The sequence below is a fragment of the Lissotriton vulgaris genome, chromosome 6, assembly GCF_964263255.1.
Source record: "Lissotriton vulgaris chromosome 6, aLisVul1.2, whole genome shotgun sequence".
Taxonomy (NCBI): domain Eukaryota; kingdom Metazoa; phylum Chordata; class Amphibia; order Caudata; family Salamandridae; genus Lissotriton; species Lissotriton vulgaris.
Genome location: NC_141694.1, coordinates 1,883,800,914 through 1,883,824,308, shown reverse-complemented (window position 1 = coordinate 1,883,824,308; position 23,395 = coordinate 1,883,800,914). Strand labels below are relative to the sequence as shown.

General features: G+C 47.9%; 1 pseudogene; it reads left to right on the top strand.

Moving 5' to 3' along the window:
* Positions 1–1,007: 1,007 nt before the first annotated feature.
* LOC147709769 (uncharacterized) overlaps positions 1,008–23,395 on the top strand; it is a 61,401-nt pseudogene continuing 39,013 nt past the window's right edge.

The following is a 23,395-nucleotide window of genomic DNA, read 5'->3' as shown; positions in this document are numbered from 1 at the left end:
AATACATCTAAGTCATGTACATACAACACATATTGCATTACAAATGCTATAGGTGTCACGTTTGCAAAAGTTAACACTATTGGCATTGTAAATGGCAAAGGGCCAGATGTAGGTAAATTAGATTTACCGATTTTTAATTACCGAATTTTACCGATTCGGTAATTAAAAATCGGTAAATCTAAAGGGTGGATATGTAGGTATTTCCAGATGTGGAAATACCGATTCTGTAACATTCAGTATTTACCGATTCTGTAAATACAGAATCGGTATTTCCCATTGATTCCTATGGGCTTTGAAGCCCATAGGAATCAATGGGAAATACCGATTCTGTATTTACAGAATCGGTAAATACCGAATTTTGCAAGGGTGCAGGGGGTGTCACTTTGACACCCTCTGGCACCCCACAAATAGGCATGTGCGCCATGTGGCACACAGACATGCCCTAAGGGCATGTCTGTCTGTCACATGGCTAGGCGTGCATGCACACATGTGCATGCACACCTGAATTCAGTATTTTACCACACAATAGGATTGTGTGGTAAAATACCGATTTTGTAGGGCCTTTGGGACTCAGAAGAGTCCCACCTACATCTGAGATTTACCGAATCGGTAAAAATACCGATTCGGTATTTTACAGAATCGGTAAATTTACTGATTCGGTAAATTTACCGATTATGTAAAATTGTGCCCCTACATGCCAATTCTTCAATACCGGTCGGTAACGGCCGAAAATACCGATTTTCGGCCGTTACCGACCGACCTACATCGGGCCCAAAGTTATTAATTTCGCTATTTTCAAAAGAAAAACATAAATAAAAAATGTGTCTTTTACAATACTAATACCTCTAACTTTACTAATGCGAGCCCTATTGCATTGCAAATGCTTGTTTTACTTTGATGAGCTTTCTGTGCCAGGACAGAGTAAAGGACCGAACAGGAGCTTGAAAGATTGGCTGTCTTTCTCTGTCTTCATTAAACCAGCTGCTTTTTCTGCAACTCGAACAAAAATGAGACAGCAGGGTGTGCTGATAACAAGCTTTATTGAAGCTGAGAACTGCCAGCCATCTGCTTCACGTGCTGCTGTGAATACCTCCTCCTTTGAAGAGCTGAGTAAGGTCGGAGACCTGTTGTCACTTCTCTGTCCACCACACTATGCAGTTGATTAGTGCAGAGTTTTGTCTAGTCTATCTACAGCTCTCTGAGAGATGGACAGTATCATCATGAAACTCAGCCACCATTTAAGCAAAGGGAAAAATTAAAGTTCTTTGAAGTAGAGTGCCAAAGACTCCGGTGACTGAGGTATTCTTCTTTCTACCTGTGACTGGTATCCCTTCTTTATATTCTACTTCACAAAGTGTCGGACTTTGACTGTCCCTGCAATGCTGGACACTGGTGACCCATCAGTGGTGATTTCACCAGCACTGTGTCTGCGCATACTCCCTTTATTGTGACAACAAGCACAGTGTCTACCTTCACCTGCTAATCCAAAGTGACTCAGAGACTTCCTGCTGATGTTGTGACACCTTTCTGTTGCATGCCACTACCTGGCAAACGACCACATGACAATGTCACAACGGAGGACATGTTCACACCGATGTGTGTTGCAGAACTTAGTACGTCTGTGCCAAATAGTGAAACTAAACAATCTGCCCTGCTTGTGGAAGCCAAATTTTGCACATAGGCTGCTTCACATGGCTAAATTCATAGGGGGCGATTACGATCTCGCTAGGAAAGCCCTCCATACAACTCTGATCCGGAGGGCTTTCCTACTGAATCGTGCTGTGCGAGTCCGACCGAACGAGTACGGTGCAGCTGTATGCTGACAGACTCGGTTCGCTCAGACTCCTATAGAACTCTACAGGAGCCTGTGTACCGACGCGCACACAGGCTCCCATAGCAAAAAAGGGGTGGGTGGGGAAAAGCGTACACCCTGTGGCAGGCATCCATTGTTGCCCACCACACTGTGCATGCTTGGATCGGGGAGACCCATGTGCACCCCCACGCAAACGATTGGGAGGCCTCCGGATGAAGGGGGGGACTGCTACGGCCCCCCTATGTTCGATTCTGACAGCCGTTTCATCCAGCTGAGACAGAGTTGATACAGCTGTCTGAATCGTGTATCGTACTCGCTCTTTGGGAATCCGGCTCCTTTGCACGGCACCATTCAGCTCCGAACGAGTCAGGCGGACAGGATCTGTTTCAGAACCAATTTGGTCGACGCGGACGAGAACTGCGTATTGTACTTGGTCGTTCGGAGCGTGAGACGAATCGGTCAGAATCAGATTTGCGCGTTACGAAACCGGTCTGGAGGCCTTCCTAGCAAGATCGTAATCTGCCCCATAATGTTACTACTCTTTCATCGAAGAGATTATTACTGTGAATTTTTAGTTAGCAGGAATGAAAGACTTTTCTTTTTTTAAAGAAATAATACTAACTGGACACTACAGGTATTGCATATTATCCCTGAGCTACCTCCGACTGATGCAAACTTGTACTTAATTTCACCCTTCTTGTCCATCGAACCTTAGCACCCTCTGAAAGACACCCTCTGAACACATCCTGCTCTCTCATATTATTTAAAATAGCTTTCACTGACCTGGTTCAGAACAATCCCCATAGGAGGTTCTGTACTGTGTGACCACCCAAGTGACATCCCGTGTACAACGGCAAAATGATCTGAATGTGTGGTTCCTTCAGAAAGCATTCTGTCTCTGACAGCCCAAAAAACATCTACCACAGCCTTCACCCTCCCACTACTCTTTAATCCCTCCTTCCCTGGTACGGACCACAACAGTTTGATTATATGATACCAACCCAAAGTTCTAATTAAATGCAGGGCCCTTATTGTGCTTGCAAGGTTCATATTTGTGCACATGAAGTTCAAAACTCTATGTCCACAGAAGGACCAAATTCGTACCCCACCTCGGTAAGCTACGCTGGCTTCTCCTCTAGACGAGATGCCATTTCAAGATGATGATACACGCATACAAAGCCCTGCACAACGAAGGCCAGCATATATCAACAAACGCAGGACCTTCCACACCTAAGATCAGCCTCCCTCTTCCTTGCAGACACTCCCCCGGATCCACCGAGGCAACAGCAGAGCCCATTCCTTCTCACACCTGGCGGCCAAAGCCTGGAACAACCTTCCACTGCACCTCAGGACTGCTCCAGCAATTCAGGATCAGACTCCAGGACTGGCTGTTCGAAAGCACAGATCACCACTCAACAGCGAGTGATTTGCTGCGATCTATAAAGAACGATTGATTGATTATAAACTGCAGACCTTTTAACTGGCATCATGATGGGGATTTGAGGGAAGTGTGGATGTCCAGGAATAGTGGTAATGACAGGAAAGGTACTGAAAGGGGGTTGAAGCATGTGCGTGTGGAAGGGAGAGAGAACGGAGAGATGTGATTGGCATTACAAGATGATTTAAATAAAGATTCTGTGTTTGTAGATCCATGCTTGGTTAAATGTGTTTGATAGTCAAAAGCTAGGCTATACATCTGATATTGTCAACATCTGTGCTTCAGGCATCAGTTGAATTCCGTGACGTCCCCCTCTGCTTCTCGCAGAGGGAGGGGCTTGATCTGCAGCAGCCGGAGAAGGAGGTCTACAGGAAGGTAATCACAGGGATCCACCGCACCTTTATCGCAATGGGTAACAAGCATTTGTTATGTTATGTTATAATGCGTTTATATAGCGCACGGCTACTAGAGAAGAGTGTCCCGGCGCTTTCCACATGCAGCTCAGAGTAAAAAATAACACAACAAAGCATAAACAGAACCAGAAACAAAGAAGAGAACAAAAAAGGCCTAAAGGTTAAAAAGCCAGGTCTTCAGGTTCTTCCTGAACTGGAGCAGATTGGCGGTGCTGCGAAGCGTCAGCGGAAGCGAATTCCACAGCTGGGGAGCTCTACAGCTGAAAGAGCGCCCCCCAGCGCGGGCCTTCCTCACACGCGGAACCACCGCGGTAAAAAGGGATTCAGACCGCAGGGAGCGGGCTGGACGATAGAAGGCCAATCTCCGGCGCAGATATCCGGCACCTGAGCCAAACAATGCTTTGTGCATCAGCGTCAGAGATTTGAACATAATCCGCTTCCGGATAGGCAGCCAATGGAGCGTCTCTAGCAACCCGGAAGCTCGAGCTTGTCTGTGCAGGCCGAAAATTGCCTGGGCGGCCGAGTTCTGCGCCACCTGCAGGCGTTGGACCAGATAGTCAGGAAGGCCAAGGAAGAGGGCATTGGCGTAATCTAGCCTTGATCCAATAAGAGCCTGCACAGTAATCCGCCTGTGCTCCACAGACAGCAGGGGTAGGAATTTGCGGAGCATTTTCAAAATTCCATTACAGGTACCAGCCAGACCGAGGATGTGCGTTCTCAGCGAAAGCTGATAGTCCAGCTTGACTCCCAAGTTTTTAGCAACCAGTGATGACTGTACGGGAGGACACATATCAGACGACCACCATTCCCGCCACTCAGGATCGGTGGCACAACCGAAGAATAAGACCTCAGACTTACTCGAATTGGCCTTCAAACTGTTCCACTGGAACCAGTCGAAGACCATTCCCAGACAGCCCCGAATACTCTCTCCATCGAACTCCTGGTCTTTACCGCATGTGAAGAGGAGTTGCGTATCGTCGGCGTAGGACACGATCTGGGCCCCATGTGCCTCCACCGCGGCCGCCAAATGTAAATGTAAATGTAAATGTAAATGTATAGGCATTTATATAGCGCACTACTTACCCGGAGGGTCCCAAGGCGCTTCGACCGCTGCGAAACCCTTCCTGGCTTCCCTGAGAGATGGTCCCTTAATGGGTATCTCCAGGGTGAGACCAGGCATCCCCGGCGGTCTGGTGGGGCCGTTAGTGAAGATGAGGCAAGCTAATGCCCAGAGTTGCCGAGTGTGATCGCTGATCAGAGTGGGCACCGAGGCGAGAGAATTATCGAGTCCGCTGACCCTGGTCCAGAAACCTGCCGCGCCGGGATTCGAACCCTGGTCCCGGGCCGTCCTCTGCTCTCGGGTCTGCCGCCTCTAACCAGTAGAGGGGACATAAAGATGTTAAACAGCGTGGGGCTCAACACAGAGCCCTGTGGAACCCCGACCCCCAGTGACGGCATCTCGGCAGAACTCTGGGAAACCCAGACCGTCTGGCGGCGGCCCTCAAGGAAAGATGTGAACCATTTGAGCACCGTCCCCCTAAGGCCGATGTCATGAAGCCTAGCAAGAAGCGCCTCGTGGGGGACGGTGTCGAAAGCCGGCGACAGGTCTAACATGACCAACATGGCCCTGCCGCCAACATCCCAGGTCTCCCTGATGATCTCAGTGACCTTCAGCAAAGCCGTTTCCGTACTAAGGTTAGGACGGAATCCGGATTGGGATGGAAGGAGCAGATTGTTAGCTTCCAAAAAGCTCGACAGGACACCATGGACATGTTTTTCAGTGATCTTGGCTAGAGCCGGGAGAAGTGAAATTGGCCTATAGTTGGCCAGAACCTCGGCGTCAAGACCCGGCTTTTTCAGGAGGGGGATCACCATCGCTCTTTTCCAGGTGCTAGGGACCCTCCCCTCCCTCAGGGAGGCATTGAGGATGGGGTTGACCATGCAACGGTTTCGCCTTTGGAAAAGTTAGACCTATTGGTATTGTAAATGACAACATTTTTATTTATGTGTTGGCTTTGACAACATAAATAAATGGCATTGTCATTTACAAAGCCAATAGCCTAATCTCTCGCAACTGCGACACCTATTGCATTTGCACCCACACACACACACACAAAACCGGGTCACAAGCAGGCAACAGAGGCAAGGACCAACCTCCTTTAAGCTTAGGATGTCAAGATGAAATAGGAAGCATCCCACACATAAACAACGATTTTTCAGTATCTATGAAAGTAAAGAAAACAACCAGGAAGAAGAAATAGGACTACAAGTTATACATTTTTCTTCATTGCATCAACCGGGTTTCTCACTGAATAGAAAGACATAAAAATACTTTTAGGAGTTATTATAGACGCAAAGAAACTAGAATATTGCTTAGTCTGGAGAGGATGTCCTCATTACAGAAAAACCTCCATCTGAGCCAAACATCACAGTCTCTGATAGCATTGGATGTGATGACCTCCCACATTCATCTACCTCTGAACATCAGATTGCATATTCTTTTATTTATTGCAGCATTTGTATAGTGCATCTGTGAAGGTCTAGAACAATAGAGTTGTATTCTTGACACATGGTCTGGCTGCTAATTGTAAGGCAGCTCTGAGCGAGGCCGATTATGTAAATGGGACAGTAGCCAGTATAGCGTCCCCGCCTAAGATGGTAAGTGTATGTACAGCAGTTTTAGGTTGGTCGGGTGAGATGAGTTTACTGCATATGAGATCACTGCAGGAGGGTTGCACAAGAAAGGGCCACGGGCGTGTGAGGTGAAGCCAGGGATCAGTTTCTCGTTTGTTTGCTCCACAGAAATTAGCCAGTTTCCCAGCCCCAAATGGCCACCATGACAGATTCCCTTTTGATAGGTTAGGGAATGTACTTGATAGCACTGATGGCATAAACAACAATGTACGATAAAAGAGTCTTGGGGGGCAGTGATGGTTAGAAGTGATGAGGTGAGTGCCAGGACAGATGGGACGAGCACAGAGTTGAGCCCCGGGACAGGTTTCTAATCTTAGGAGGGTGCCCTATCAAGCTAGTTTTCATAGATATTGGAATTGTCTTTGCAATGCCCTTTCTAAGCTCCATTGTGATATCTATACTACTATTATAAAGTAAGAACTGGGCACCTTTGAGCCCTATCAAGCTAGTTTTCATAGATATTGGAATTGTCTTTGCAATGCCCTTTCTAAGCTCCATTGTGATATCTATACTACTATTATAAAGTAAGAACTGGGCACCTTTGAGGCGGGTAAACTCGGGAACCACAGCGCCAATCCAAACACCCAATACATCATTGGAATGGGCAGGGTCTGCAGAGTGACATAGGCTATATAACCCCCAAAAATATACGTTCTTTAAAAAATATAACTTACAATAAAAATAGTCCCTTGGAAGTAGCGCCGGCCGTGTGCACGAACGTGCTGACATCATCAGCAGCGCGAGGAGTACAGCTAATGCGGCGTTCGGCGGGAGGAGCACGGAAGAGAGCAGCGGCGACAGTGGGGACGCGAGGTAAGGGGCTTCCTGGAGCACAGAAAGGAGCAGACCATTTGTGACGGGTGTCAGTATTGCAGGGGGCCCTGAAGCAGGCCTGTGGTTACTCAGAATCGGAAAAAGTGTGCAGGAATACAGGGACTGAGGCCCGGATTGACCCTCCTGCCCCCCGGAGCTACGGAGACTCACAAGAGGCAGAGATAGTTGATCAAAACACCTGATAACAGAACATGGACGCGGCAGGCGGGGGAGGGAGGGTGGGAGGGAGAAAGAATCAGTGGTTTGTGATATTCATCGGGTGAAGTCATTTCATATTTGTTTGATTGCGGTTTTTTATTATTTCCCCTTACATGGGGCAAATGTCACTATATGTGTACATGTAAGTAGGACGAAAATCGCAATAATTTAAAGGGCATTAACAGAGTACACATGCCTTTTGCCCCTTTGCTATCAGTAGTTGGGATGATGAATACATAAAAACAAAACACATTTCTTTTCAAACCACAGCAAAGGGTCTGGGTATTCCGTACAACACCTGCCCAGACTGACACACAAATCAATTTAGAACAGCAGCAAGTATGAGATCCTGTGAGAGAAAGAGAAAAATAACGTATGGTGGAAGTAAAAAGAAAAAAAACGGAGGTATGATAACCAAAGTTAGTGAAAGCTTGTGTACCATCTTGTGCTGTCAAACTTTCAGACAGCTATGTTCATAGCATATGGGCCCCACTGCCCAAAGGATTCGGAGACTTTCTGAAGTGGACCCACTCCCAAAACAATTTCACGATATTCCAAAATGGCACTCATTTGCCAGAGGAGTCTGAAAACTTCCTTAAGCATCCCAGCTCCTCAAAGTTTCCCAAAGTTTCTGAAAGTTTCCGAAATGGCCTAAACTCCCACAAGGATTCTGGGACATTCTAAAAGGCATTCACGCGCCAAAGGATTGCAGTAAATCCCAAAACGGCCATAACCTCCAGAGTTTCCTGGTTCTCCCTTAAGGCATCATGGTTTCAGCTTTTCTCTGGGCGGTTGCGATTCAATACGGCCTTGGGTGTGAATTCCATTTCATATTTGTTGCTGTTTCCACTTTAACACCACGCACAGTAAATGTCTCTCCTGTTATAAAATCACATTTATAAAAAATGGAATTCTACATCGCAAACAATTTGGGTGCTGAGGTTTTATCAGGTCTCTGCCAAAGCGCTGCTTTACAGTGATCAATGAGGCGTTTAATCAGGGCGTGAAGATACCAGCATCACTTCGACCAGAGGCCCCAGTTTACGGGAATTGTGGCATTATAAATAAATTGTCTGCACATGTTAAGGTTTGTCAGCATTACAGTGACATTGCAACATGCGTTTTTACACACCCCCTGGCGAGGGTTGCAGACACCACTGCGACCAGAAGCCCAAGTTTATGAGACTGTGGCGCTAAGCTGTGTGCAAGTTATATGGTCATAAAAATACATGAATGATGGATGCAGGGTGGGTGCATTAATGATTTTTGGGTGGATGGGTGCATGGATGGATGGATGCATGCATAATGGGTGGATGGATGCATGAATGATGGATGCAGGATGGGTGGGTGGATGGATGGGTGGAAGGATGAATGATGTATGGATGGATGCATGCATGATGGGTGCATGCATGATGGATGGATGGGTCGATGCATGAATGAATGATGTATGGATGCAGGATGGGTGGGTGGGTGGATGGATGGGTGGATGCACGAATGAAGGATGTATGGATGGATGCATGCATGATGGGTGGATGCATGATGGATGGGTGGATGCATGAATGAATGATGTATGGATGCAGGATAGGTGGGTGGGTGGATGGATGGATGGATGGGTGGATGCATGAATGAATGATGTATGGATGCAGGATGGATGGGTGGATGCATGAATGATGTATGGATGGATGCATGCATGATGGGTGGATGCCTGATGGATGGATGGATGGATGGGTGGATGCATGAATGAATGATGTATGGATGCAGGATAGTTGGGTGGGTGGATGGGTGGATGGGTGGATGCATGAATGAATGATGTATGGATGCAGGATGGATGGGTGGATGCATGAATGATGTATGGATGGATGCATGCATGATGGACGGATGCATGATGGATGGATGGGTGGATGCATGAATGAATGATGTATGGATGCAGGATGGGTAGGTGGATGGATGCATGAATGAATGATGCATGGATGCAGGATGGATGGGTGGATGCATGAATGAAGTATGGATGGATGCATGATGGGTGGATGCATGATGGATGGATGGGTGGATGCATGATGGATGGATGGGTGGATGCATGAATGAATGATGTATGGATGCAGGATGGGTGGGTGGATGGATGGATGGGTGGATGCATGAATGAATGATGTATGGATGCAGGATGGGTGGATGGGTGGATGGATTGATGGATGGATGGGTGGATGCATGAATGATGTATGGATGGATGCATGATGGGTGGATGCATGATGGATGGATGGGTTGATGCATGAATGAATGATGTATGGATGCAGGATGGGTGGGTGGGTGGATGGATGCATGAATGAATGATGTATGGATGCAGGATGGGTGGGTGGATGGATGGGTGGATGCATGAATGATGTATGGATGCATGGATGCATGCATGATGGGTGGATGCATGAATGAATGATGTATGGATGCAGGATGGTGGGTGGGTGGATGGATGGGTGGATGCATGAATGATGTATGGATGGATGCAAGGTGGTTCGGGCTCGCTCGCTGCGGTGCAATATGCAAATTAGTTTACGCTGCACCACTTTCAAATGTCACCAGCCACCCCTGATTGTCTGCACTTTTTAGTTTATTCCTGCATAACGCTTGCGCTGTGCTTGTGAAATCAATTGTATCTATCCATAATCTATACTATCTATACTACTATTATAAAGAGAGAAGTCTGTCCTTTGAGCCAGGTAAACTCAAAAAGTACACCACCAATCTAAACACCCACGACATCTATGAAAACCTCAGGGCAAGCAGAAGGACATAGGCGATATAAAAATAAAAAATATACGTTACTTTAAACATTTACGAATGAAAATGAAGTAGTCCCTAGAAAGTAGCGCCGGCAGCGACGTCTGCGTGATGACATCGGGAGCGCGGGGAGGAGCGGCGTTCAGGAGCAACAGGAAGAGCGGAGGACATGAGCGCGGGGAGGAGCTGCGGAGGACAAGCGGAAAGGAGCGGCGAGAAGCGGAGGAGCAGTGGCAGCACGGGGAGGAGCGGCGGATGAGGTAGCAGACAAGCGGTCAGGAGCGTCGAGAAAGCAGGGGAGCAGTGGAGCGGTAAACACAGCAGCGCGGGGAGGAGTGGCGGATGAGGTAAGTCAAGCTGCCGCAGGTGCGCAGAGAGGGACGGGCGGGGGCCATGAACAGAGAGTGAAAGTCGGGACGTCGGGGGAAACAAAGATTGGGCAGAAGCGGCCGCTCTGCTGCGCCTCTCTTGCTGCGATGCTGCACCCATCCCCTTTCTTCCCCGGGCAAGGCCGGGGCGGGCTGCTAGTTGCTTAATAATTTAACTTGTTATATAGCGCTTCATACCGCACCTCTGCCGTTGCTAAATAAGAGGGGAGCCATTGCACAGCTGATGTCAGTGCCGAGCGTCTAAACTCTAATAAGTACAGATTCGATCTAGCAGGAACCATTGGGTGTGGCGTTCTGGGCTGCCCGCTGGGTAAAATGCATGTGCCAATGCCTTGTTGGCTTCCTCGCGACAATGGCCTCACATTAGCTCCTGTAAGGGGGGCAGGGGGAGTCCAGGGCCAACCCTCCAGCACTGTTGACGGGCTGACTGGGTCCCCGGGTGCCGGCCCCTCTAGGTTCTTTGCCGAGGGCCCCCTCAGGTTCCGGAGCCACTGCCTCGTGGCGGATACAGGAGCTCGCTTCATGTCCCTCAGATTCTGCTTTTATGAACACCCATAGCTCCTCTTTAAATATGCACGTGCTGATACTCCCTTGGGAGGGCGCTACACGCCGCGCCCGCTACGCATGCAATTTTGTAAAACTGCATCCTTAATTACGACTCCTTTCAACAAAGGCCTTTTGAAGTTATTTCCCCTCCCGGGCTACAGGTGAGCTGTCGGATACGGAAGTTAGGCGCTGTAATACTCTATTTATATGCTGACGTTCCTGCACCCTCTCACCTTTCAAGGAAGAAAGGGAAACACTTTTCTCATGTGCCTGAATCAAAAAACGAATCTTCTTAACTTCGCTGGAAATGTGTGCCATTGTTTTTTATCTGTGAAGCTAACACTTCTTCCGGCTTCCACTGCTACAAGGAGTTTAAATACCCTGGGGTCAGGAGGGCACTGCTCTATGTCACACATTGCTGAGTCAACACCTGCGGATCATCGAGGCTTTCTGTAATTTGCAATTTGCAATCATTTGATCACAGTGTCCTCATAAACTGAAATGATTCCTGCTCCTGAAAGCGGATAGCCCTGTTATACTTTTTGTCACTGAGACATGGCTCACTACAGACTCCCTGCCAGATATACTTTCGGCTATACCATCAGATTATTACATCCTGTCTGCAAATAGAAAATCAGGAAAAGCCGGAGGAGGTGTTGCCGCTATCATTGATAAAGACCTCCGGTTTACCATCTTACCTCCCCTAGACCCACCAGATACAGACAATCTAGTCATCAAATCCGACACTGAGACTGGCACCATGGTGCTAGCATTGATTTACCGGCCACCCTCATCTATGCCCTCCTTCCCTGCTTCCCTGTCTGAGCAAATAGCAGGTCTAGTCGTCGACTACGACAAGGTCATGGTCATAGGGGATTTCAATTATTGGTACAACGACCCGGAAGCTGGGCCTCATGCCACAGAACTTTTCGAACTCCTCTCCAATTTAAACCTCCACCAACATGTCTTGATCCCCACCCATGAAAAAGGACATATCCTAGACCACATCTGGTCTCGCAATATCCCCACCTCTTGTCCCAAGGCCTCTCCATGCATATGGTCTGACCACCACTTACTGCAATTCTCTATCACCATTCAGGGTCACCTTAACAACCAAGCACCCCTGGGAGGGTTAGTCAGGAAATGGAGATCCCTAAATCTCCAAGATTTCCTCTCCACCCTGACCAACTCCATCCCTACCCAGGGCCCAGACATCAATCTGATGGACAAAGCACATACCGAATGGCTCTCCTCTGCATGCAATGTACATGCTCCCCTTACCAAGTTCTCCCGCGCCCGTCGTATGGACGCCCACAAATGGTTTTCGGCTGACCTAAAAAAGCAGAAACTAGAACTTCGTCAACTGGAGAGGAAGTGGAGACACGACTACTACGCCACAGATAGAGCACTATACAAGACAGCCCGCAAAAATTACAACGACTCCCTCCTATCTGCTAAAGCCTCCTTCTTCTCTGATAAAATTTCTAACGCCAAAAACAAATCTCGAGAAATCTTCAGAGTCGTCAACGACCTATGCAATGACTCCAGAACCTCTCCCTCTCAACCTGCCTCACAGGCAATGTGCAACCTGCTTAACGACTTCTTCAAGGAGAAAATTGACATCATAAAAAACAGCATCCAAACCAACCATGCTGTAACAGACGACTCGGATATCTGTAGAAACCCTAACACTCTTCAGGATATCCCCCCCCATCGACCCACCCAAATTACTGGAGCTAATGAACCGAGTAAAATCGGGTTCACCCAACGACCCCTGCCCCCCGCACATTCTAAAAGAAGTCTATGCTGCTCTCCCCCAGGGCATACTCCCTATTCTGAACACTTCCCTATCACGAGGAATAGTACCTGATTCCTTCAAAAATGCCACCCTGGTCCCTCTTATCAAGAAACCAGGTGCTGATCCCTCCAACCTCTCTAACTACCGCCCCATTTCCCTTCTCCCATATGGTGCCAAGCTACTGGAAACTCACGTAACCAGTTGCTTATCCAACTTCATCGAATCATCTGATTATTTGGAACCCAACCAAGCGGGATTCCGCCAGGCACACTCCACCGAGGCGGTGATCCTCGCCGTGCAGAACCCCCTAAGGACCAATGCCGATAGTGGAATCCATCAGGCCCTCGTGCTGCTTGATCTATCGGCCGCGTTCGACACGGTGGACCACACCATACTATTACACCGTGTCGAACAAGCCGGCCTCAGCGGCGCGGCTCTCTCTTGGATAAAGTCATTCCTGACAAACAGATCCCAGGCTGTGAAACTGGAGAATTTCACAGCCCCCACACTCCCTACCACCTGCGGTGTCCCACAGGGCTCCTCACTGTCCCCCCTCCTTTTTAATCTTTATCTCAAACCTCTATTGCACTCCCTGAAAGATAGAAAGGTCATCATATTCAACTATGCAGACGATTTGCAGCTGGTATTTCCCCTCAACTCCCCGGACTCTGTCGAGGAATTTCATAAGACCATGCTGCACATCCAGAGCTGGATGGATCGGAACCACCTTAAATTGAACCCAGGAAAAACTGAGTTAGTACTTCCTGGCAACAGTGCACTCAGTTGGGGGCCCCATTTTTGGCCACCCTCGCTGGGCACACCTCCATCCCCCTCCCAGTCAGCCAAGAGTCTTGGGGTCACTCTTAGCGCTGATCTATCACTGAAGACCCAGGTCGGAACTGTGATCTCCTCCTGCTTCTTTCAGTTAAGAAAGATTTAAAAAATCGCTCATCTGCTGACCCACTCTGCTCTCCCCTACTTGGGCCTTCCCCTCACCATCGCTAAACGCCTGCAGATTGCTAAAAATCAAGCAGCCAGATTAATATTCAAGAGCAATCGCAGGAAGTCAGCCAAACCTCTGTTGGCCTCCCTCCATTGGCTCCCCATCACCCATCGTATCACTTTTAAGACAGGCTGCCTAATCTTCAAGGCTCTTCACGGAAAGAGCCCCAGGTTCATCAACCAACTCATTAACAAATATGAACCTACCCGCGAGCTTCGCTCCACCCATCTGTCCCTCCTCACGGTGCCGACTTTTAAAAAAGAACCGACTCGGCGGATCCAGCTTCGCATATCTCGCCCCAAAGACCTGGAACTCTTTGCCCTTGTCCATCTGGAGCTGCACCAAGTTGACAGAGTTCAGACGAGCCTTGAAGACCTGGCTATTCAAACAAGCGTACGGTTAGAGCTATATACCATCTGCCCCTTCACTTACCATCTACCATCTGCTTTCGTCAGCGCCATGAAACCCCTAGGTGACCGTGCGCTTAACAAATTCCGTATAGAATAGAATAGAATATAGAAACTTGTGACTCTGGTAGGGGCTAATCCTGGTCACAAAACTGTCCTTTGGGATTTGTAGTGGTGAGTCTGCCGCTGGTACTTTACCGTGACACTATGAGGGTCCGCACAGCTCTCTGCAGCAGGCACGCAGGCTGCTGAGCTATCTTTCCGTCCAGAGTGCACCACGCTGTGAAACAGAATGTCTTCTTGGTGCACGATCTTACGTGACAAGAGTGTCCGTCCAGGAGTCATCTGCACCCTGACTGTCTGTCTGCAGGAGGCCAGTTCACACGGACGCACATCCATTCGCAGGCCTCTTGGCAGTGTGGAGGAGACACGGACAGCGGGAGGGGGGGCGGGACGAGTGGACCCAGATGGGGTCGGTGTCCCAGCGCGCATTTGCCCTTGTCCCCGTTTGGACCCGCAACTGTGGAATCGCTGCCATTGCTGAGTGGCAACACAGGAAACAAACCTCCAACTCCCTCCACACCCCAACACTCATTTCTTAACACACAACGGACCGCCTCTCTCATGTCGGAAAGCTGGACTGACTGCATTCCAGGCCTGCACGGTGCGCCGGGAATCCCTCAGTACGTGGGGTGTTTTCGCAACGACTGTACTTCTTTCGGTAACTCCCGTGAGAGCCGGAGTCTCCCTGGTCGCATTGGTGGTGTTCTCCCCTTCTGGCTACATACAATATGCCCCGGGGTGAGGAAAGACACAGCCTTGCCTCTAGATTCATGATGGCAGCGCCAATCTGACGATCAAAACAGCAGATATTGTGTGCATACTGAGGCTGTTTGCTGTTCATTCTGATTGTAATCTGCAACTTCTCTTGCACCACGTCTGTCATCATGTGATCTCGTAGTGTCTTTCTGACACACATTCTACACCTCACATAAACATCACCAACAGTGCTCACGTGGAAGAACAAACACCTACGGGCACATCGGACAGCGGGAGGGGGGGCGGGATCGGACAGCAGGAGGGGGGGGCGGGATCGGACAGCAGGAGGGGAACGGGGACACGAACAGCAGGAGGGGGGCAGGAACAGGCACACGGACAGCGGGAGGGGGCCGGGAACAGAGAGCGGGACATTGCGCAACCCACCCCTGAAAACGACACTTAGAAAAATCCCGAAAACAAAGCTTGAAAAAAAAAAAAACAACAACCGCCCACCGCCGAGATGACGCGCACACGGGGGCGGAGAGGGAAGAAATCGCGGGAACGCCCACGAATCTCGTCCGGCCATGACGGACAGATCTCTGTTCCAATGGCTAGCCTCCATTTATGGAGCTAGCCAATGGAACAGAGGGGCAGATTCCCAAGCCACACTGTTCTAACATTAGATTTCGCCTGCGCCGAAAAGCTGCGCAGTGCGCAGCTCTCGACGAGGTGAAACCTAAAAAGCACTTCTATCTCGGTTTCTTCCTGATGTGAGCGGCTGCTCTCACTTTAGGGAAGAGCATTGGAAACGGAGGAGTGTTGGGGTTGGTATTTTTAACAGCCGCCTGGTCGCTGCTCCATCTTCCAATTCATATCATCTGTCTTCATGTACATTGTGTGTCTGCTGCTCTCTAAATTTACTCAGTCCCTGGAATCCCTCTGGTTATCTTAGGTTCAGGCTTGTCGGCCTGTCTTTTTATGGATCCTTTTTAAAAATGTCCTTATCATGATAGTTGTTGCTCCTAACTTGAGGTATTACAATTGCAATCTGATCCACAAAAATGCTATGCTTGCATGAATCAGCTTTTCTTCGTGTTGCCACGGCTGCCAATCTTTTGGCTGTGCCACTGGAATACCAAAGTCAGATCTTCCTCCCCATGACAGGGCCTGGCTTCCTACTGAGACGCAGAACAGTGCGCCTTTGCCCCATTAGGGAAACATCCAATCAGTGTCTTGCTCCTTGCTGGGGCTTAGTCTGGCGTCTGGCACCCAAGGAATTACATCAACCCCAGACATCACCGCAAACGAGGTACCTGTAGGCGTTCTGGGTGATGTGGTTTCTGGAGATGCCACCACTTTTTCATACTTCGAATTCCCTGCCCACATTAAATGTTTGTTAAAAATAGACATGACTCAAATTTCTGTGATGATAAAATCTGTAATTTGATTGTAATGTTAAAACTCCCACCACCTAGTGTTCCCAGAATGTCTGACTGGGACTATTGTAGCTGACAGAAAAAAGCTAAATCTGTATCCAGGAGACATCTGTCAGTGTGACCTTCACTTGGTTGTAGTTGTCTGCCTACTCCTGTCCTGTGCAGTGGGCACTTCCATGCATGTGGATGTTGTTTTTATCAGAAGTGTTGTACCATTGGTGGGAAGAAATTTTCCCATTTCCTGAACTTCTGAAGTTTTTGGAAAGTGAGTAAATTGTGGAATCTGCACCCATACTTTGAAATTGACAGGGGATTCTGGGTGATAAAACGTGTTGGGATTCATGCAGGCCATTTCATGGTGGGTTCCTCTGTTTCTCTAGTGTTGTTTAAAGGCCTGTGTTTCTGGGCTTCGCTAGGTGCAGTCTGACCCCAGGCCCAATGCCCGGTTCACCCCACTACAGAAACCATTCCCTGATGTCTAGAGCGTGGATGTATGACGTTACAACGCATGCTTTTACCACGCATGCCATTACAACACAGTTTTTACAATGCATACCATTACAACGCATAGTGCTTTGGGGCGCTGGATAGTGAATAGTTTAATTTACTATTCCAACTCCAGTCCCCGTGGATAGTAGGGAAGGTGTTGGATAGTAAATTAAATCTATTCCCTATCCTAGAGCGCCCCCAGCGCAATGCGTTGTAATGGTTTGCGTTGTAATGGTTACGTCGTAATGGTAGTGCGATGTAAACGTTTCGCTGTAAAGGCTGTTCACCCTATAGCGTGGATCTCTACTCAAACGCATGGAAAACCCACACGTCTGACAACCCAACTCTCAGAAGGCCAAGGGCAACACCGATTTGGGTCAAGCCTTGGCAGAGATATGTTTGTTTCTGAGGAATACTGAACAGAACTACCATGCTTTGCTGGAACAATGCTGAAACTCTGGCAAATGTCTTCTTCTGCATGCTATCTCAGTCAGCCATTCAGCACAAAGGTGGTCTCAGTCCCCTCAATAAAATCCGAATGAAAGATGTGGAAAATCTATAATTCTGGTAGGTTTCCATTCCTAGTGATGACCAACAGACAGGCAGCCTAAACTGGCATTTCACTTTCAGTTGCTTGCCAAATTTCCCAAATGGACTGCACTCAGTTTATATTTTGTAGACATCCTGAACGCATGGATACCCCATACATATTGAGCACCCCCATTCTTCAGTGATGCACTCCGGCAGGAGGAAGAAAACATGTTTTAAGATCAAAAGCTAAATATCTGACCAATGCCCCATATAGTGCTATAATTCAGCCAGCCAGTGACAGTGAAAGTCTGGCACCAAGCGATACAAACGTTAGGATGTGTCGATGTTAAACATATACGGTTGTGGTCTGCCTCCATAGTGCTTATGGGTGATAGCCGCAACCAAAAGACTTGCAGCTAGACTGGCGTTTTGCTTGCTGATTTCTGGACCCAGTTTATCGTCTGTGGGCGCCTTGAACCAATGAAAACCCACACATAGGAGGCCCAGAAAAGCAAAGTGTGGGCTTAGGTTTGGCAGAGAAATGTTCCTCTTGGTGGAAAAACATTCTAAAACTGACAAAAGTCATGTTCAAAGTATTGTGCAGGCCAGCCAGTGACGGCAAATGAGGTCACTGCACTGACAGATTCCTTAGTTCTAGTCTATTCTTTTCACCAGTTTTGTAAAGTGCTGGCCTAGCCGACTGTCAGGCTTCTCCGAGCTAGCAAAGGTTAAGGATTAGAAATCAAGGAAAAAGATGATTCTTATTTTTTCCTAAAAATCATGAAATTGTCCTGCTTTAGTTTATATAGAATTATAAGAAACTGTTCTGAATTGTATCCATGCAATCAAATGAACAGGGCACCATAAACAGTGATTCTGCCAAAGTTGTATTATTTACACAAAAATTGGATAATTTGTAGTGAAGGCTACTTTCCCACAAAAAACCCACACATAGATGGTATTGCTGGATGGCAGATATTCAGGAAATTTCCTTGGCTAGCATTCCTGGATGTGTTAATACATTTTAGATACACAACCAAATATTGAGCAAATTTGTTGAAAACATAAATACATATTTTTAGGTCTGGAGGAGACATATGGCTCACAATACACTGAGTGGGTTTTGGACCCGTCACTTTCAACCATTTGCTTTCGTCTACCAGCCTCATCAGTCATTCGCTTGAGACTCTATCAACCCCTTCTTTGGTCAGTGGAGTAAACATCATTAGAACATTGGAATGTTGGGAGCTCCATTGAAAACAATGGAGTGCTCCAGGCTTATAATGGCGGGTATAAGCCCGGAGCGCCACCATTCCAATGCTTCTTTGTTCACAGCTCTGGCTGTGAACAAAGACTTCAGGGAGCCAGAGGGGATTACAGTCCCCTCGCACTCCCTGAAGCCTTTGTTTTATTTGTTAGAACATTATGCCCTCTTGTGGCAGAATGTTCTAATAGCCTTATAGGCCGTATAGCCCTTGGTAGCTCGGCTATACCAGCTATTAAAGTCCCGCTCCCTTGTTAAAGGCCCTCGTCTTTGGTTCAGGCCTTTAACGCTGGAACGGTCATTTAATAGCCGGTATAGCCCAATACGGAGGGCTATAATAGGTACTGGCTGCTTGGAGTATCCTTCCACCTCTACCCGAGTGCTTGCATTGAAATTCACTAGGGACTACTTTACAGTGATATCCCTCTTGGTCCCTTTCTGTTGGCTTTTTGGATGTACGAGGCACCTTTTAATGCATTAAATCAAGGTACGTAGGCTTTGCCAATGCTTGTTCATTATATCTTGCATAGAGACTGCAGAAGTACATGTATTTAAACAACTTAATGTTGATTGAAAAAATCTCTGGCAAAGAAGCGCGTAAACACCCAGGCAGTGACGTTTTTAAATTCTGTAGTGAAATGGTTCTGTTCATTTCTCTGCTGTAGTCAAACCTCTGATCCAGTCTTCCATCAGTGCAGCTCTGCTCTCCCTACGGTCATGAGTCATTATAATCACATGAATGTGTGACAAACTGAGTACAAGCAAAGTCCAGGTGCTGTCCATCATAGCATCGCTATATTAGAAATAGAGGCGTCGATGTTTGCAGTATAAAGATGTTTGCAGTGTATCTTCGCTCCTTTTATTTTGACATGGATTTGTGCGATTGCAGTGACTCATCAACGTGGGCAACGCTCAGTCGTTGTGACGCAAGACTGTCGTTATTGGGCCTTCCTTGGGGAGCCTTTGGCTGAGCGGATCAATGTGCCCTGATTGTGAGTCTGGAGTGGCGGCTGCGATCAGCGCGGGTGGCTCAGGCACCGAAACCCCTGATCCCATGGTGCCGTGACAGGGCCTCAGTGGACGGGATGCATGTTGATCCTATGTTATGCATCTTTCCTGACAGGCTTCGCCATCGTGAACCCTGGCACTGTATTCCCTATCAAGGCCGAAAAGCAACAGCCGGGTCTCCATGATTCCCTGGACCTGGGCGAAGCAGGTCTCCTTCTTTGTCCCTGAACAGTAAGTTGTTTGTTTCTTTTGTGGGCGCTGCGCCACATTGCAGGCTTGGATCGTTAAAAGTCATTGAAATGGGTAGTAGTAGTTAATACTTTAATCGGCTCTCCTGAAAACATCAAAGTATACCACAAAACAATTAAAATACAGACGTAGCTCTACCTCTATGTGAGGCGAGACGCTGGGGCCGTGAGCCCGCGAGAATGCGCTGGTACTTCCGATAGAGCCTCCAGCCTATGAACGAAGTCCTGCGGATGGGGAGATATGTTGGCCACTGCCTCATGTGACGACTATGATCGACCGCCTGCTCGCGGTGCCCGCTAACGTGACAGAGGGTCAGAGCGGCTTGTGCCCTACACAGTGAGGTGATCGGCGGCAGTGGAGGGGCCTAACATGCGGAGCTGTCACTCTGACGTTCTGAGACCCCGCTCACCGGCAGGTATGGATTCTGCTAATTTATTTGCTCTTCTCCCGCTGTGCTCCCTCTAGCCCTACTCACTGGCCAGGAACCACATATAACGATCAAGCACACACCTATGAAATCGATTGCTGTAAGTACCCCAAGTGTTGAGCTGGGTTGGTCTACACTAACAGCGACAGTGTTGTGTGACACGTGTGCCCTGGAACTGGCATAGCCTTACCTCGTGGCCTTAGATAATCTAGGGCCGTTGGGGGAGATCCCTGCTGGACTGCTTGCAGCCTGGTACTCGTTTTCCCTCACCCCGAGCGGGGAATATTCTTCGGCCGCATGCGCTGCAATGCACCCACGGGGCGAGCATTGACAGGGGCTATATTCATCTCGAGAGGCACAACGCTGAGGCCGCATGTCCTCCCTGCAGACACTGCACCACTTTGTTGTGCATGGAACTGACACCTCTAAGTCTGTGATCCCAGCGTAGTGGCAATATAGATGAACCTGGACCACCAACTGAGCCCCCCTTTGCCCGCGCTGTGTGTCTGGGAGCTGTGAGCCTTGTTGAGACTCTCTTGCTGCTCAACTGCCAGAGTGCTTTGCGTGGATAAAGTAGCAGTGTACAGATACTCCCTGACCCCGTGCTGCACATAACTCTGAAAATAAGCCTTGCACAGACAGCGCTACCAACTAGCCAATGCACTGTCACGGCAGGCCCTTTGCCATTGCACCATGGGCAAACCGGACAGAAACCAACCCGAAATAAATTTTGAACAGCCCAAAAATACGCCTGAAACTGACCTGGATGACCACCACGCTGTGCAACCGGCTACATCAACCGCCAGTGGAGTTGCTACTGGAGATGTGCAGGCCATGTTTTCCTCGATACAAACTGCCCTCTCAACCATTGATGGCAAAATAGACTCTCTGACTACTCGTGTGGATCGCATATCTGAATGCCTGGGCAGACACACTGAAAGGCTGGACATGGCGGAACGTTGTATATCGGAAGACACACAGCAACAACTGGATCCTAAGCAAGGAAAGATGGACAAACACCTTGAAATGCTACTGGCAAAGACCGAAGATCTGGAAGCACGCTCTCGCCGGAGTAATTTATGCCTTATAGGCATAGCGGAGACAACCAACACAGGGCCTACGGAGCATTATATAGAATTGCTAACAGCTCTATTAGGCAAAGACACATTCTCCAACATCTTCATCGTTGAAAGAGCTCACAGATCCCTAGCTCCACCTCCGCCACCGGGAGCCAGAGCGCGTCCAATCATTGCAAAAATCCTAAACTACAGAGACCGTGATGTGCCCCCCGGAATGCCCAGGAACTAGGAAACTTATACTACCAAGGTATGGATATCTCCATTTACCCTGACTTTACGCTACTTGTCGAGGAAGCTCAGAAGAAATTTGTGTCAGTTAAAAAGAAACTAAGAGAGCACAATATCCAGTATGCAATGATGTACCCAGCCAGGTTGAGAGTGTCGGATGGGGGAAAAACTACTATCTACAATGAACCGAAGGACGTGCTCAAATTCCTACAGCAGAGGGGATCCCAACTTCCATGCCAGAAATCGCAGAGAGGAGAACAGGAGGAACAGGCTGGTGCTTAGGATATTGAGTAGCGGTACACTGTGTACAGAACTGATACCCGGACACTGGTGTGAACACGTGAACTGTGCGGCAGTATCCACTTAACATTGCAGATACGTGTTTAATGGGGTCCTACCCTTACCAATTTGCATAGAAACGGATGATATGCCTCATTCTAATGTTGTTTTTGTTCTCTTTAGCCACAATTATGCTACCAGATTGGAACTGGTAATCCAATAAATCCTGCATAGATAGCGGGCTTTGGTGCACGGAATATAGCGATATGTTGTTGAGTGCCCCATGAGTGACCATGTCGCCGGGGTTTCCGGCTGGCAGCTCTCGCCACCCTGTGTGTACCACGCCAAGTTTTAGATTCTCTACAGGGGGGGAGGGGTTGGGCCTTTTCCTGGTTTTTGAGTTTGTCTTCCTCATAATTGGGATGACGAAGTGAGTGGGTTGGATAGCGGGTATAGTTGGGATGGACACAGATTTAGGTAATTTACCTCGCACAATTTTTACTTAATGTTGTCACCTTACAAGCACATGCAAAATGTACAATTATGATCAATGTAGCACCACCAATGTGCGACCCCAGCGGCACCTTGCTATACTTCAGTCGCTATCATTGGAGATACATCAATCCACACTAACGCTAATCCTACACCTTTGAGACTTGCAACCTGGAATGTACGGGGTCCTAATAATCCTAGGAAAATCAGACAAGTCTTTACGTATCTCACCAGACACCGCATAAACATAGCTATATTTCAAGAGATGCACTTGCTTAAAAGTAAGGCTTACGTGCTCCGACGATGATAGACCAAATTAGTAGTATCCTCCACTTACTCTGCATATGTGCATGGTGTAATGACCTTAATTAGAAAGGTCACACAGTTCTTACTAGCGCAAATGCTATCAGACACGCAGAGACAATTCAATTCAATTCAATTCAATTCATGTTTATTTGTTTGATTAATTAAAATCTTACAAAACAGATATATATTTAAAATATCTTTAAATAATCAGATTTTTAAAAACGTCATGCATTTCATAAAAACGAAATCTAATTAAAATTTTCTTTAAGATTTTTCACGATCACCGATAAAAATTTTACAAAAGCAGAGTTCATTGGTAGATCTTTCGGGTTTAGACAAGCCATTACTGCTTGTCTACAAGTCCTTATACCTCGGGCATTAAATAACCTCCTGAGGATTGCTTTCCTTTCTGTATCCATTGCAGAACAAAGACATACCAAGTGCAGAATATCTTCTTGTCCCAGTTTACATAGCCTACATGTCATATTGCCCTCAATGGCCTTCCATGGTGGAAGATGGCACAAGCCTGGCCAGAGTCCAAAGCGT